Here is a 13,190-nt window from a genome sequence, read left to right on the forward strand (position 1 = left end):
ACCTGCCTGGAGAAGCCAAAGAGGATCTGCATGACCTTTAACCTATATCCCATAGGCCCTGGGCAGCCTCACTGCCCCCAGTCTAGCTTCAAAGGGCAGTTCAGCTTCAAACCTCAGGCCCGCTCCTCTTGGTATAGTTTGCTGGGACTCTGCTCTTCTCATGAAGTAGATATAATGCCTTCCATTCCTCATGGATTTAAGAATCAGAAACAACAACAATATGAACTACGTGGGTGCTAGGTCAGCCCAAGTGAAGGGGCTCTGGGGTGTGTGTGTATAAACCAAAAGGGCCGAGAGGATGCACACTTTTGAATAAAACTAAAATCCTAACAACAAATATGAGCTCTGCACCTCACCATCCACATTCTGAAACCTGACCAACCCCATCATGACCCTCTCCCTCCAATTATCCTGACACTAACCCTAACCAGAGCCCTGACCTTGACCCTAACTCTGTGACTTCACCAACACTAATTCTACCCCCTAACTCTGACCCACCCAACCATAACCCTGTCCCTGCAATAAACCCCACCCTGACCCCGACCCTGGGCACTAACCCTAAGGGTGGCCCTTGATTCCTATGGTGGGGCCAGCTCCTACCACTTCAACCGCCCAATATCCCAGAACCTCTGATTCCCTCACCTGAGCCCCAGATAAGGCTTCTGGGGTGCTGGGCACAGAGAGGGATGGTACTCCCCTGCCCCTGCACATCATGCAGCCCCCAGAATGATGGAGGCCAGTGGTGGGCTCTCAGCATCCTGGGAAGGACCTTGTCACTCCTGGTGGGCCCACCACCCCACTAGGGTCTGCAACTTTGTCCACTTGGGCTCTGGAGCTCGGCCCCTTATCTGTGCCCCATGTCCAGGAGCTCAGTAGATGCTCATGGAAGGGGAGAAGGGACACGCTGATCACTCTCTACCCAGCTCCCTGCCCAGTCTTCCCACAGGTCAGGCCAGACCCAACATTCTCCTCATCTGTCTCCCCCGACCTGCCCACCATCCTGCCGGTCAGACCAGACCCCCTCTTCCACCCAGAATGCCCTCTGCCCACCCTGCAAGGCAAGTGACGCTTCAGCCAGCCTGCTGCATCCACACTGTGCTGACGGACCATGTGTCTGTCCTGGGGCCGCACAGTGACCACAAACCGGGGGTCTTGAGACAACAGTTCTGGAGGTCACAAGCCCAAATCAAGGTGTCTGCAGGGCTTTGCTCCCTCCAAAGGCCCTGGATAGAATCCTGACCCACCCTTTCCAGCTTCAGGTATCTAGTGGCGCTTTCCTTGGTGTCCCTCAGCCCACTGACACATCACTCCACTCTGCCTCCATCATCACATGGCCTTCCTCCTGGATCTCTCTTCACAGGTTCTTTTCCAAAGACACCAGCCCTATTGGGCTAGACCCGCCCTGCTCCCATGTGACCTCATCTTAACTAATTACATCTATAAAGTTCCTACTTCCAGTGACTTCCCTGGTGGTCCAGTGGCTAAGACTCCACAACTTCCGATGCAGGGAGCACAGCTTCAATACCTGATCAGGGAACTAGATCCCACATGCTGCGACTAAAAATCTCTCATGCCACAATGAAGACTGAAGATCCTGCGTGCAACAACTAAAACCTGGAACAGCTGAATATATAAACATATTTTTAAAAGTCCCTATTTCTAAGGAAGGTCACATCCTGAAGCACTGGGACCAGAACACATCTTTTTGGGGCCATCATTCAACCCGCCACAGACTGCTTCCCCTGGGATGATAGCTCTCCAGGGCCAGTTGCCCACAGGCCACCCTGTTCTCACTCCTCACAGATGTGGTAACAGAATAGTGGAGGTTTAGGTTAACTCCCTGCCCAGCACCTGCATGACTAGCATAGCCAGGATCAAACTGTCCCTGCACCCCCAAGCATACGGTGGGAGCCTGTGAGGGTTCAATGCCTGTGGGATAATAACAATATCTCAGGGCCGCTGAAGGGCCAGCAAAGGGCTAATGCTGGACCTTTCTGAGAAGCCAGTGGGCTCTGAGGAGCCCTGCTTCCCAGTATGTCATCTGGGATGGCCACACTCGAGTGATTCTAGAACTCTCCACACTTTACAGATGAGGAAACTGAGGCCAGGGCCCTCAGGAGTGGGCCAAGGCTGCCAGCCTAGCGGGGGTGGTCAGCCATCCTGCTCCCATTGGTGCCTCCCCTCCCCCACACCTAAGCTCAGAGCAGATGTCAACAATGGGTGGCAGGCTAGCTCATTGTGGGGTGGGGTAAACCTGGATGGCCACCCATCAAAGGGCTGGACTTGGGTTCTGGCCCCCAGATCCTGGAATGTTGCCTGTCCTGGGTGAGCATGAGTGACCCCTGTGTGGGCACACTGACCTGGCAGCTGGATGCCCTCCCAGGACAGTGCCCCCTAGTGGTGGCAGAGAGAACAAAGAGCTGCCTGTTGAGGCCCCCATTCTGACTGCCCATGACTCCAGGTCCTTCCTCCAGTTTTTGGCCACAGCACTCATGGTGCTGGGAGCTGACCTCACAGTGGGAGCCCTACTGCAGGCCTCTCATGGGGTCCCCAAATCACAGGGGTCTGGGTGGGGCCCGCTTGGACACATGGCCTTGAGCAAGTCACTTCCCCCTTGGGTTAGGAAGGTGCCTGTGCTGGGCTGCAATGACCTACCCACTTGCTCACAGGCCCCAGGGCAGGAAAGGTCAGGCTGCTATCTGCTGCTTGGGCCTCTGTGTGCCCCGATGGACTTCCAGAAGGGGGTGGACCAATTCCCTGGTGGGATCCCAAGGAAATAGGGACCAGTGGGGGCTTCGTGGGAGATGTCCTTCACCCCTCACCCAAGTATGTGCCAGGCCATGGTCAGTCAGCTGAATGGTCCCTGCCCACGTCCCCAAACAAGCAATGCCCTGTGAACTGGGCAGCAAACTGGGGCAGGGGAGGGCATCCTCATGGCCCACAACAAGGAAGGGCCTCTGGTGGCAAGCACAGCGCTCCTGGAAGAGATCAGTGAAGAGGGGGCCCAAGGTAGCCATTTCCTAGAGGTCAAGGCCTGAAACAGAGGCCCGGCTCTGGACGTGGGCAGGACAGAGGAGGGTATTCCTTGGGAGACTCATGTCAAAGGGACGAGCTGCCCAACGAGTGGGAACCAAGAGGGGGTGCGCCTCACCAGGTCAGCTGACCCCGACAGCCGTCTTGCCCGGGGGGCTGGTGTCCACCTCACTTTGCTGGCCATTGCAGTTCTGGGCCAGGGGTTCTGGGCTAAGGAATTCCAGTCACCTAATCCCCAGAGACCATAAGGTCCACACTCTGGGGTGAAAGTGAGGAGGCCAAAGTTGAGGGAGGCCAGGAGCTGGAGTGGCCAAGCAGAGTGGGGACAGGACCCACTCGCATGCCTTCCTGGAAACCACCTGTGAGCTGGCACTCAAGGGGCAAGGGACTGGCTGTGTCCTACCCTCCCCTGAGTGCCCCCAGGCATTCTGCCGAGCTGTGCTGAGTCACAGGAGGAGGGCTGCGGTTGGCACAGGAAGGTTGAGCAAGGCCTTTCTTCTCAGTGGCTGCACCTATGCTCAGCCTGGCACGAAGCCCGGTCCACTCTCTCGGCCCCTTGGTGGCTCCTGGCCTGATTCCTTGCCAATCCTGGCTGTGTCCTCCAGCTGTCCATCCCGGCCTAGTGAAAGCCAAGGGCAGGGTGGGCTGAGACATCCATATCCCCCACCTCAGGAGGACTTTCCCAGGCCTCCAGGGGCCAGGCGGGGGCTGGGGTGTGACCTCTGTCCCCTGGGGCTGAGATGCTCCAAGTTGAGATTAGGGGGTGAGTGGAGAGCTATGAATCTGGGTACCACCTCAGAGAAGGCAGCCCAGGTGAGCCAAGTTGGAGCCCTAGACAGCAAAACCAATTAACAAAAAATCCACACCCAGCTCACCCCTAATCAAGTAGGCAGATCCCCGGCGAGGGTATGGTTGAGAGAGTCGGCCAAAGCAAGGTCAGGGGCTGAGAACATGGCCAGGGCTAAGTTGTCTGGGCCACCAGGCAGCCCATCTGAGCAAGTGAAACCTGCATGGTGGTGGAGGAAGAGAGATAGAGGCCTGGGCGGGGGCGGTGGCGGGGGGCAGCTGGGAGGCTCCCTCTGGCCGCTGTGTGGGAAATGGGCTACGGGGGTGGAGAGGAGGCTGGGCGGTGTGTGGAGGCGCCCTTCCCCAAATGTCCTCACTCACCTGCATTCATGAAGTGCCTACTCTTTTCCGGGCACCGTTCCAGACCCCAGAGCAGGCAAAGCTCTCCCAGCCTTGGGGGCCACGGCCTGGGCCTGAGGCTCTGTAGGACTTCCCTGGCCCCGGATGTGGGAGTGGGGGAAAGAAGGACTCCAGGGGGAGGCCCACTGTGCAGGGGGCCCAGGGTATTGAGGGTCCTCAGGGAGCCTGGGATGCAGGGGTGCCTTGGGGTCACAAATAGGATTGTCTCAGGGGCCCTGAGAGGGCACAGAGCTACCCTAAGATGGCCAGAGAAAGAAGATGGGGTCTAAGGAAGTGCCAGTGCACGTGAGGGGTCAGGGACCTGGACAAGGAGGCGCCCCCTGGGCAAGGTACCCGAGTGAGTGGGAGTCTGTGCTGTGCTGGGCTCAGTCAGCCTCCTCGGCTGCCCCGACCTGGGAAGGGGCATCGTGCCTCAGCTGGAGAGCAGGTGCAGTTGCAGGTCAAGGCTGGCCATGTGAGCCGCCGCTGCCAGCACAGGTTGTGTGGTTGCCAGCTCTGTTCCGAGGCCCTGGCTGAGACGGCTGCGGCAGACCTGCCAGCAGAGGGACCCCCTCCGCCAGCTCCCAGCGGTCTTCCAGCCCCCAGTCCTTCCCTGGCTGGCCACTCCACCGCTCTTAGCCATGCCTCACTCAGGCCCCAGGCTGGGGCAAACAGCAACTGGAGAGGTGGGCGGGGGCACAGAGAGGTGACGTCCCACAGCAGCAACCCCTGAGCCTGCAGGACCCAGAGGGAGCTCTGCACTGCGAGCAGCAGACAGAGGAGCTGTCCATTGGGTCCCTGGACTGGGTGGCCTCCAGGAGGAAAGGAGGGAGGAATGGGTAGCAGGGACCAAGGTTGGAAGGGCTGCCTGTGGGGCCTGGAGGGCACAGGTCTGGGGGCACCCAGGGAGAGGGTGGTGTGTGGATACAAGGAGCAAATAGGGAGATGGGGGGGCTCCTGCCAGTAGGAAGCACAGTGACAGTTCCAACCCCTAGGACCTAGATTGGCTCCAAGAAGGGCCATTGGGAGCCCAGCCCCCCTCTCCTACCCCCGCCCACAGCCCTGGATGGGGCAGAGATGGCAGAGCCCCTGTGGCTACCTGTGGGACCAAGGGCAGGTGAAATGAAGCAAGTGGGAGGAAAAGTGGGGGTGGTGGTGACTGGCTCCAAAGGGTTTGGGGCAGCAGGTGGGGGCAGGAAGAGCCCAAACCCTAGGGGCCGTGCCCTACCCAGCCTCCAGACCAAAAGGCTGAACTAAGAGAGGAAGGTTGTACCCGCATCCACTGGTTCCCTGATCCCAGGGAGAGATGGGTCTCTCTGATGGCCTTGCCTGACCTGGTCTGGCTTCCCCAGGCTGGATCAGCCCTGCAGAGCCAGTGGCCTTTGCTGCGGCCAAGGCTCCAGACAACCCGTGCCCTTTATGCCACGGTGGGCTGCTCCTCCGCAGCACCCAGGCGAGCCTGCCTCCTGCTTCATGCTCATCACTAAGGCCTCCGGCTTGAGGCTGATGATCTGCCCACTGAGATGCAAGTGCTGGAAGGGACGAAGTACTGGGGCAGGGCTCTACTGCCCCAGGAGTAGGAGGGGTATACCAGGACAGCCTCTAGACCCGAAGGGGTGTCCTTGCTCAGCAATATCTACTTCAGTTTAAACACAAGAGCAGGCTTATTTTTTTTAATCTATTTTTGTAATTATGAAAGTAATAGATCAACAAATGGTGCTGGGACAACTGGATCTTCATGTACAAAATAATAAAGTCTAATCCCCATCTCATACCATACACAAAAATCCACTCAACACTCAATAGCCAACACCTAAGAGCTAAAACCATAACATTCTTGGAAGAAAACATAGGGGTACATCTTCATAGCAATGAATTATTAGCTATGATACCAAAAACACAACAACCAAAGAAACAAATATAAAACTTCTCTGTATCAAAAGACTATACAAGAGAGTTAAAAGGCAACCCAGGAAATATATATGATAAGGCTCTAGAACATATAAAGAATTCTTAAGACTCAACCAAAAAAGACAATCCACTTTAAAAAGTGGTACAAGACTTGAATAGATATTTCTCCAAAGAAGATATACAAATGGTAATAAACTCATGAAAAGATGTTCACTGTCATTAGTCATTGTTGTTCAGTGGTTCAGTTGGGTCTGACTGTGCAACTCCATGGACTGCAGCACATCAGGCTTCCCTGTCCTTCACTATCTCCCGGAGTTTTCTCAAACTCATGTCTACTGAGTCAATGATGCCATCCAACCATCTCATCCTCTGTCACCCTCCTCTTCTCCTGCCCTCAATCTTTCCCAGCATCAGGGTCTTTTCCAATGCGTCAGCTCTTCAAATCAGACGGCCAAAGTATTGGACATTCAGTTTCAGCATCAATCCTTCTAATGAACATTCAGGGTAGATTTCCTTTAGGATTGACTGGTTTGATAACCTTGCTGTCTAAAGGACTCTCAAGAGTCTTCTCCAGCCCCACAGTTCAAAAGCATCAATTCTTTGACCCTCAGCCTTCTCTATGGTCCAGCTCTCACATCCATACATGACTACTGGAAAAACCATACATATCTTTGACTAGACGGACCTTTGTCAGCAAAGTGATGTCTCTTCTTTTTAATATGCTGTCTAGGTTTGTCATAGCTTTTCTTCCAAGGAGCAAGCATCTTTTAATTTCATGGCTGCAGTCACCATCCACAGTGATTTTGGAGTCCAAAAACATAAAGTCTCTCACTGTTTTCATTTTCTCTCCCATCTATCTGCCATGAAGTGATGGGAGCTGATACCATGATCTTAGTTTTTTGAATGTTGAGTTTGAAACCAGCTTTTTCACTCTCCTCTTTCACCTTCATCAAGAGGTTCTTTAGTTCCTCTTGGTTTTCTGCCATTAGAGTGGTGTCATCTGCATATATGAGGTTACTGATATTTCTCCTGGCAATTTTGATTCCAGCTGTGTTTCATCCAGCCCAGCATTTCACATGATGTCATTAGTCATAGGGAAATGCAAATCAAAACAATATGACACCACTTCCATAAGATACCACTTCACACTTACTAAGATGACTTTGACTTTTTAAAAATGAAAACTAACAAGAGTTGGCAAGGATGTAGAAAAATAAGAACTCTTATACATTGCTGGTGGGAATGTAGAATGGTATGGTTAGAAAACAGTTTGGCAGCTCCTTAAATAGTTAAGCATAGAATTATCATATGATCCAGCAACTCCACTCCTAGGTATATGCCCAAGAGAAATGAAAACATAGGTCCACACAGAAACTTTATAGGAAAGTTCATAGTGGCATTACTCACAACGTCCAAAAGCTGGAAATGACTCAAATGTCCATTGACAGATGAATGGACAACCAAATGTAGGTTATTATTCACTCATGAATGGGAATGAAGTTATAAAGACAACAATGTGGATGGACCTTGAAAACACTGTGCTGAATGAAAGAAACCAGACACAAAGACCACACACGGTGTGATGCTTTTTATGTGACAGACATGGAATAGGCAAATTCACAGAGACACAATGCAGGTTAGCAGTTTCCAGAAGATGGAGAAGGAAGAAATAGGAAATGATGACTTAATGAGTAGTGGATGAGTTTTTTATGGGGTTTTATGGGTTGATGACTCCTAGAGTAGGCAATGGCACCCCACTCCAGTATTCTTGCCTGGAAAATTTCATGGGCAGAGGAGCCTGGCAGGCTACAGTCCATGGGGTTGCAAAGAGTTGGACATGACTGAGCGACTAACAGACAGATGAGCCACAGAATTAAAGGATGTCTGCTGCTTGGAAGAAAAGCTATGACAAACCTAGACAGTGTATTAAAAATTAGAGACATTACTTCGCTGACAAAGATCCGTATAGTCAAAGCTATGGTTTTTTCCAGTAATTATGTATGGATGTGAGAGTTAGACTATAAAGAAGGCTGAGGGTCAAAGAATTGATGTCTTCGAGCTGTGGGACTGGAGAAGACTCTTGAGTGTCCCCTTGGACAGCAAGGAGATCAAACTAGTTGATCCTAAAGGAAATCAACCCTGAATATTCATTGGAAGGACTGATGCTAAAACTGAATGTCCAAATACTTTGGCCCCCTAATTTGAAGAGCTGACTCACTGGAAAAGACCCTGATGCTGGGAAAGATTGAGGGCAGGAGAAGTGGGTGACAGAGGATGAGCTGGTTGGATGGCATCATCAACTCAATGGACATGAGTGTGAGCAAACTCCGGGAGATAGTAAAGGACAGGGAAGCCTGGCGTGCTGCAGTCCCTGGGGTCACAAAGAATCAGATGCAGCTTAGCAACTGAACAACAACAATAACATCTCTCACCTATGGATAGGGAGGGGACCTCAACACCAGGCTCCTTGTCTTCTCTTATTGAGATCTCCCCTGGAGCTGGGTCTCCATATATATATATAGAGAGATAGATAGATAGATGTGGGCAGAGAGAGGCAGGGCATTTTGACACCAGTGTTTTGACAGAGTCCTGCAGAAGGGAAGTCATGGCTAAGTACCGGGCACTTTGGGAGACCTCAGACCTGCCTCCTGCTGGCCAGGATCCTCCCGCACTCGCCTGGCCCCTGAGCTCAGGCCCCCAGTCCCACCTGGGGAGGAGTCACATTCCAGGGAACAGATCCACAGCAGGCTCACTGATCTCCCCTGGGAAGAGGGCGCAAACAACACGTGCAAAGGTACAGAGACTGGAGGAGAGCCTGGACAGAAGAGTCCTGGGAGCCTCTCAGTCTGGCAGGGTTGGGCCGGGCACTACTCTGCCACATCCCCGGTCTTCACCTCTCACAGACATGCCATCCATATCTGGCCAGGCCAGTGGCCTTGTGCCCGCTCCCCATGCCGTGCCTCTGCCTGCCCTGCCTCCTCTCTGCAACATCCGGGCTCAGGTCTGCACTTAAGTCCTTCCTCCCACAGGGCCAAGCCCGTTTCCTCATCTATGATGGGGGGAGGGGAGAGGAGAGCTCCTGAGAACATCTCAGGGTACCACAGAGTGTGGCAGTGGCCTCAAGGCTGAGGCTACTGTCCTCAGAGCCCACGGCCCTAAGAGTTCCCCTGTTTGCCCACTGTGGGTGCCCCAACCTCAATGCCCTCACTGGCCGCCCAAGGCAGAGCTCAGTTGAGGACGGGGGTGGGCGTCAGGGGTACAGGGTGATGGGTGGCTTTGGGAAGATGGAGGGAGACTCCAGGCTGGGACAGGCCTCAATCTGAAAGCCAGCAGATAGATGTTGGTGCGGGAGGGAGTGGAGCAGGCTTGTTCCCATGGGAGCCCCGGCCTGGACCCAACCAATCCTGCTGGACGACAAGGCAGGAGGGGGATGTACCTGACAGGTGAACTGGGTGAGCTTTCAAGCCCTCCCAAGAGTGGTCACTTTACAGGCAGGACACTGAGGCCAGAGCATGTCAGGGTTGACCTGGGCCAGCTGCATGGCTCCCTCTCTGTTGGGCCCCTCCACCCCACGAGAAGAGTCTTGGGCACACCCACCCAGTGGCCCCACTGACCTTGGGTTCTGAATGCTCTGGGAGCAGCATCTACCCCATCTCAGTCCTGTCTCTTAATGGCATGGGCACTGTGGCCACCGAGAAGAGGGGCCATTGGCCCGCCCAAGTCTGCTACCCCTGCCTGGGCCCAGCCCCCCACGATGCACTGCTGTCCCTCACCTCTCAGGTGACACCCTCCCATCCGGGCCGTTGAAGGGTCAGGAGGGGCAGCCTCCTTGGGACTGAGCTTGGCCCAAGGAACAGCAACCAGCCAGATCTGCAGGAGAAAATCAATGGCTATCAGGGGGATCACCCACCAGGGCGCAAGGCAGAGCCCACCTGACCCCCAGTCACAACCCCCACCTCAAATTCCTGCTATGGACTCCCCAATTTTCCCGTAGAACCCCACTTCAGACATTCCCACCCCATTTGTTGTGGTTCGGTCGCTAAGTCATGTCCGGCTCTCTGCAAACCCATGGACTGCAGCATGCCAGGCTCCCCTGTCCTTCACTATTTCCCAGAGTTTGCCCAAGTTCATGTCCGTTGAGTCGATGATACTATCCAACCATCTCATCCTGTGTTGCCCTCTTCTCCTTTAGCCTTCTGTCTTTTCCAGCATCAGGGTCTTTTCCAGTAAGTCGGCTGTTCCCACCCCCACAGACACCTCCAAACCTTACCCAAACCCTCACCTCCCATGCCCAACACCGGGTGGGGAGGACAGGTGAATCAGGGCTGGACTGGGCAGGGGTCTGGCCTCTGCAGTCTGTTTCTATCTCTGGCCACAGCCCGGGCCAGCCAAGTGGTCAATAGGTTAATTTTTCAGGGCTCTTGTTCTGAGAAAAAGCCGAGAGGCAAGCAAAGAAGAAGGGGAATGGCCTGTCTCAAGGAGGGGCCCGTGCACCACTGGCCTCGAGTCTTCTGGAAAGGCAGGCTCCCCACCCTGCATCATGGAAGGTGTAGCCCAGGGGTGCTCTGAGTGAGGCCCGGCTGCAACAGTCCTGTCTCCAGGTCCCTAAGGGAGGTGGGGTACAGGAGCTAGATCCCACAGCAGGGGGCCCTGGCTCAGCCATCAAGCCTGTCCTGTGACTTGGCTTTCTTCAACCGACCCAGCCTGTGCTGGCCCCGATCCTGACCACAGGGTGGTGGCAGCCAGTGCTGGGTGGCACAGGCAGGTCTGGGGCAGGACGAATGGACTGGGTGGGGCCTGGAGTCAGGTGGGGTGCACCCAGGGCTCAAGGATGGGCCATCTGCAAGGCCTCGTCAAGCCCAGAAAGGCTTCTCCTCGCCTGCAATCAGGCTCTGTGTAGGAGCAGGAGGCCTGTCCCACACCCTCCCTGGGGGTGCTGCTGCTAAGACCCTCAGAAGTCTCTCCAGGTTTCAAAGATCATTTTCAGAGATAGTGGCACAGTGGAGCCTGGTTCCCACCCACTGGAGCTCAGACTCTGGGATGAGGATGGGCCTGGCAGACTTCTTCTCCCCTTGGGGACGGCGGAGTGCAGCCCACCCCCCAGGAGCTGCAGCGGCTGGGGAGGGGGTGCAGGCAGCCCTGGATACTCCTCAGTGCATGTTCCAGGGCCTGATGGGACCTGCAGCTATGATTTGGAACAACTGGAAGAATTAGAATCCAGGAGACAGGGCAGGTGGGGGCACTCGCAGGGGCGTGGTGGGCCGCGGGGGAGGGCAGGGCCAGGAGCAGGTTGGGTCATGAGGGAGAGCGTCCCCCCACCTTGCCAGGAGCAGCTGCACCTCCCCGGCTCACTCACCTGCTTCCCTTTCCACGCACTCCTTTCTCAGAAAGGGGCAGCCTGGGGTGGGGGCTCGCCCAGGGCACCTGTGGGGGATCAGGCACTGCAGCCAGGCCTGGGGTGGGTTGCCACTGGCCTTTTCCGCCCCTGCCCTGCACCACAGAATGGCGCCCACTTCTTCTCTCCTGCGCTTAGGGCTCCTGGCCCTGGAAAGAAGACTGAAGCACCCAGGGGGAGGTCGGGGCTTGGAAGGCCGAGGGTCTCAGGTGGCAGAGGTTCCTGGCCCTCTGTTGCAGGGCCCCGGTCCAGGGGAGGACCTGGGGGGAGTCTGCTCTGCCCTTCTGCTGACTGGCAGCAGAATGGTTTCCCATACAGAGCCACACACAGCAGTCATCACTCTGCCACCCCGCTTTGGTCTTCCTTCACATCCCCAGTCAAAGCTAGGGGGACTTCCAACCTCTGGGTGAGACAGTCCCTCTACTGCTAGGGGGGAGGGGGTGGGGGCTGGTAAGCAGGTGCCTGATCAGCCTGCCCCGCCGCCCCTCTGGTCTCCCATGGGAGACCACGTCTGAGGGGCCCTGGGTCTGGGAAACTGTTCTCTCCCTCCTTGGGGCTCCTGCAGGATCACAGTGTCCCTGGATAACCATCACCAGCCCTCCCGGATGGACCCAGGGTGGACCCCAGGGACTCTTTCAGATCACTGGGTGGGGGACCTCCCCAGTCTCAGAGTTCAGAGAAGACCCAGCCCTAGTTTAAGGGGCGCTGGGAACAGTCAGGAAGACCCCAGCCACCCCACATCTGTCTCCCCTCGTTGGCCACTCTGAGCTCTTCCATTTGGGGGCAGGAGTCGGGGGCTGGGGGCTGTAGGCCTGGGGTTCCGGTCCCTGTGGTGGTGGTGGGGCACCAGCTCCCAAGTCTTATGAAGATGGGGTAGGGCATCTAGGTGATGGCAGGAGGGGCCCAAGAAGGGCAGGGTGTGGATCTAAATGATCTGAGGCAGAGCAGGGAGATGCCCTCATCTCCCTGGAAGATCTCAGTACAGGGGTGGGATTCTCTTCTGTAGCTCTGCCCTGCACCCCCACGGATGCCCTCCCAGGTTGGTGTACCTTCTACCTCCAGCTGTGAGGAAGCCAGTGATCATTATTGGTTGGTGCAGGCAAGTGGGGGTATCACCTGAGACCCTGTGGGGACCCCCTTCCTTCCCAAGGGCCCCTACAGACACCCAGGGTCCAGGCCAACTCAGTGGGGCTTCTCCTGGCAGGGCTAGGCAGAGCTGCTGCAGGAGGGCTTGGGCTGGGCTCCCTGCTGTCTTGTATACGAATGCCTATGTGGCAACCTCTCTAGCATGTGGGGGTGAGGGTGGTTGGGCCCCAAGCCAGGGTGGCAGCAGCACCTGGCCCAGCCTCTGTGATTGCCAGGGCTCTTTGGACAGGGGATGGTGGTGGGGTGGTCTCCCAGCATTCGGAAAAAAAAAGATCGTAAGTCCTCGGTGGACTTGGTCTCTCTGAAAGAGTGGTTGGATGGTGAACTCTGGGCTAGAAGGCCCACACCACCCTCTGCCCACCCCTCTTTACTGTGCCAAGGGGCGTGAGCCACCCCACTGGGCTCTGGAGGGGGTATGCCTCCAGAGGATCGCACCGAGGGATGCTCACTCTGTCACCCTGTCTGTGATGAACAGAAATCTTTGAGATAAACCCCACAGACACCATTGCTTGGTGTCACT

Source organism: Odocoileus virginianus, chromosome 17, assembly GCF_023699985.2.
Source record: "Odocoileus virginianus isolate 20LAN1187 ecotype Illinois chromosome 17, Ovbor_1.2, whole genome shotgun sequence".
NCBI classification, from domain to species: Eukaryota; Metazoa; Chordata; class Mammalia; order Artiodactyla; family Cervidae; genus Odocoileus; species Odocoileus virginianus.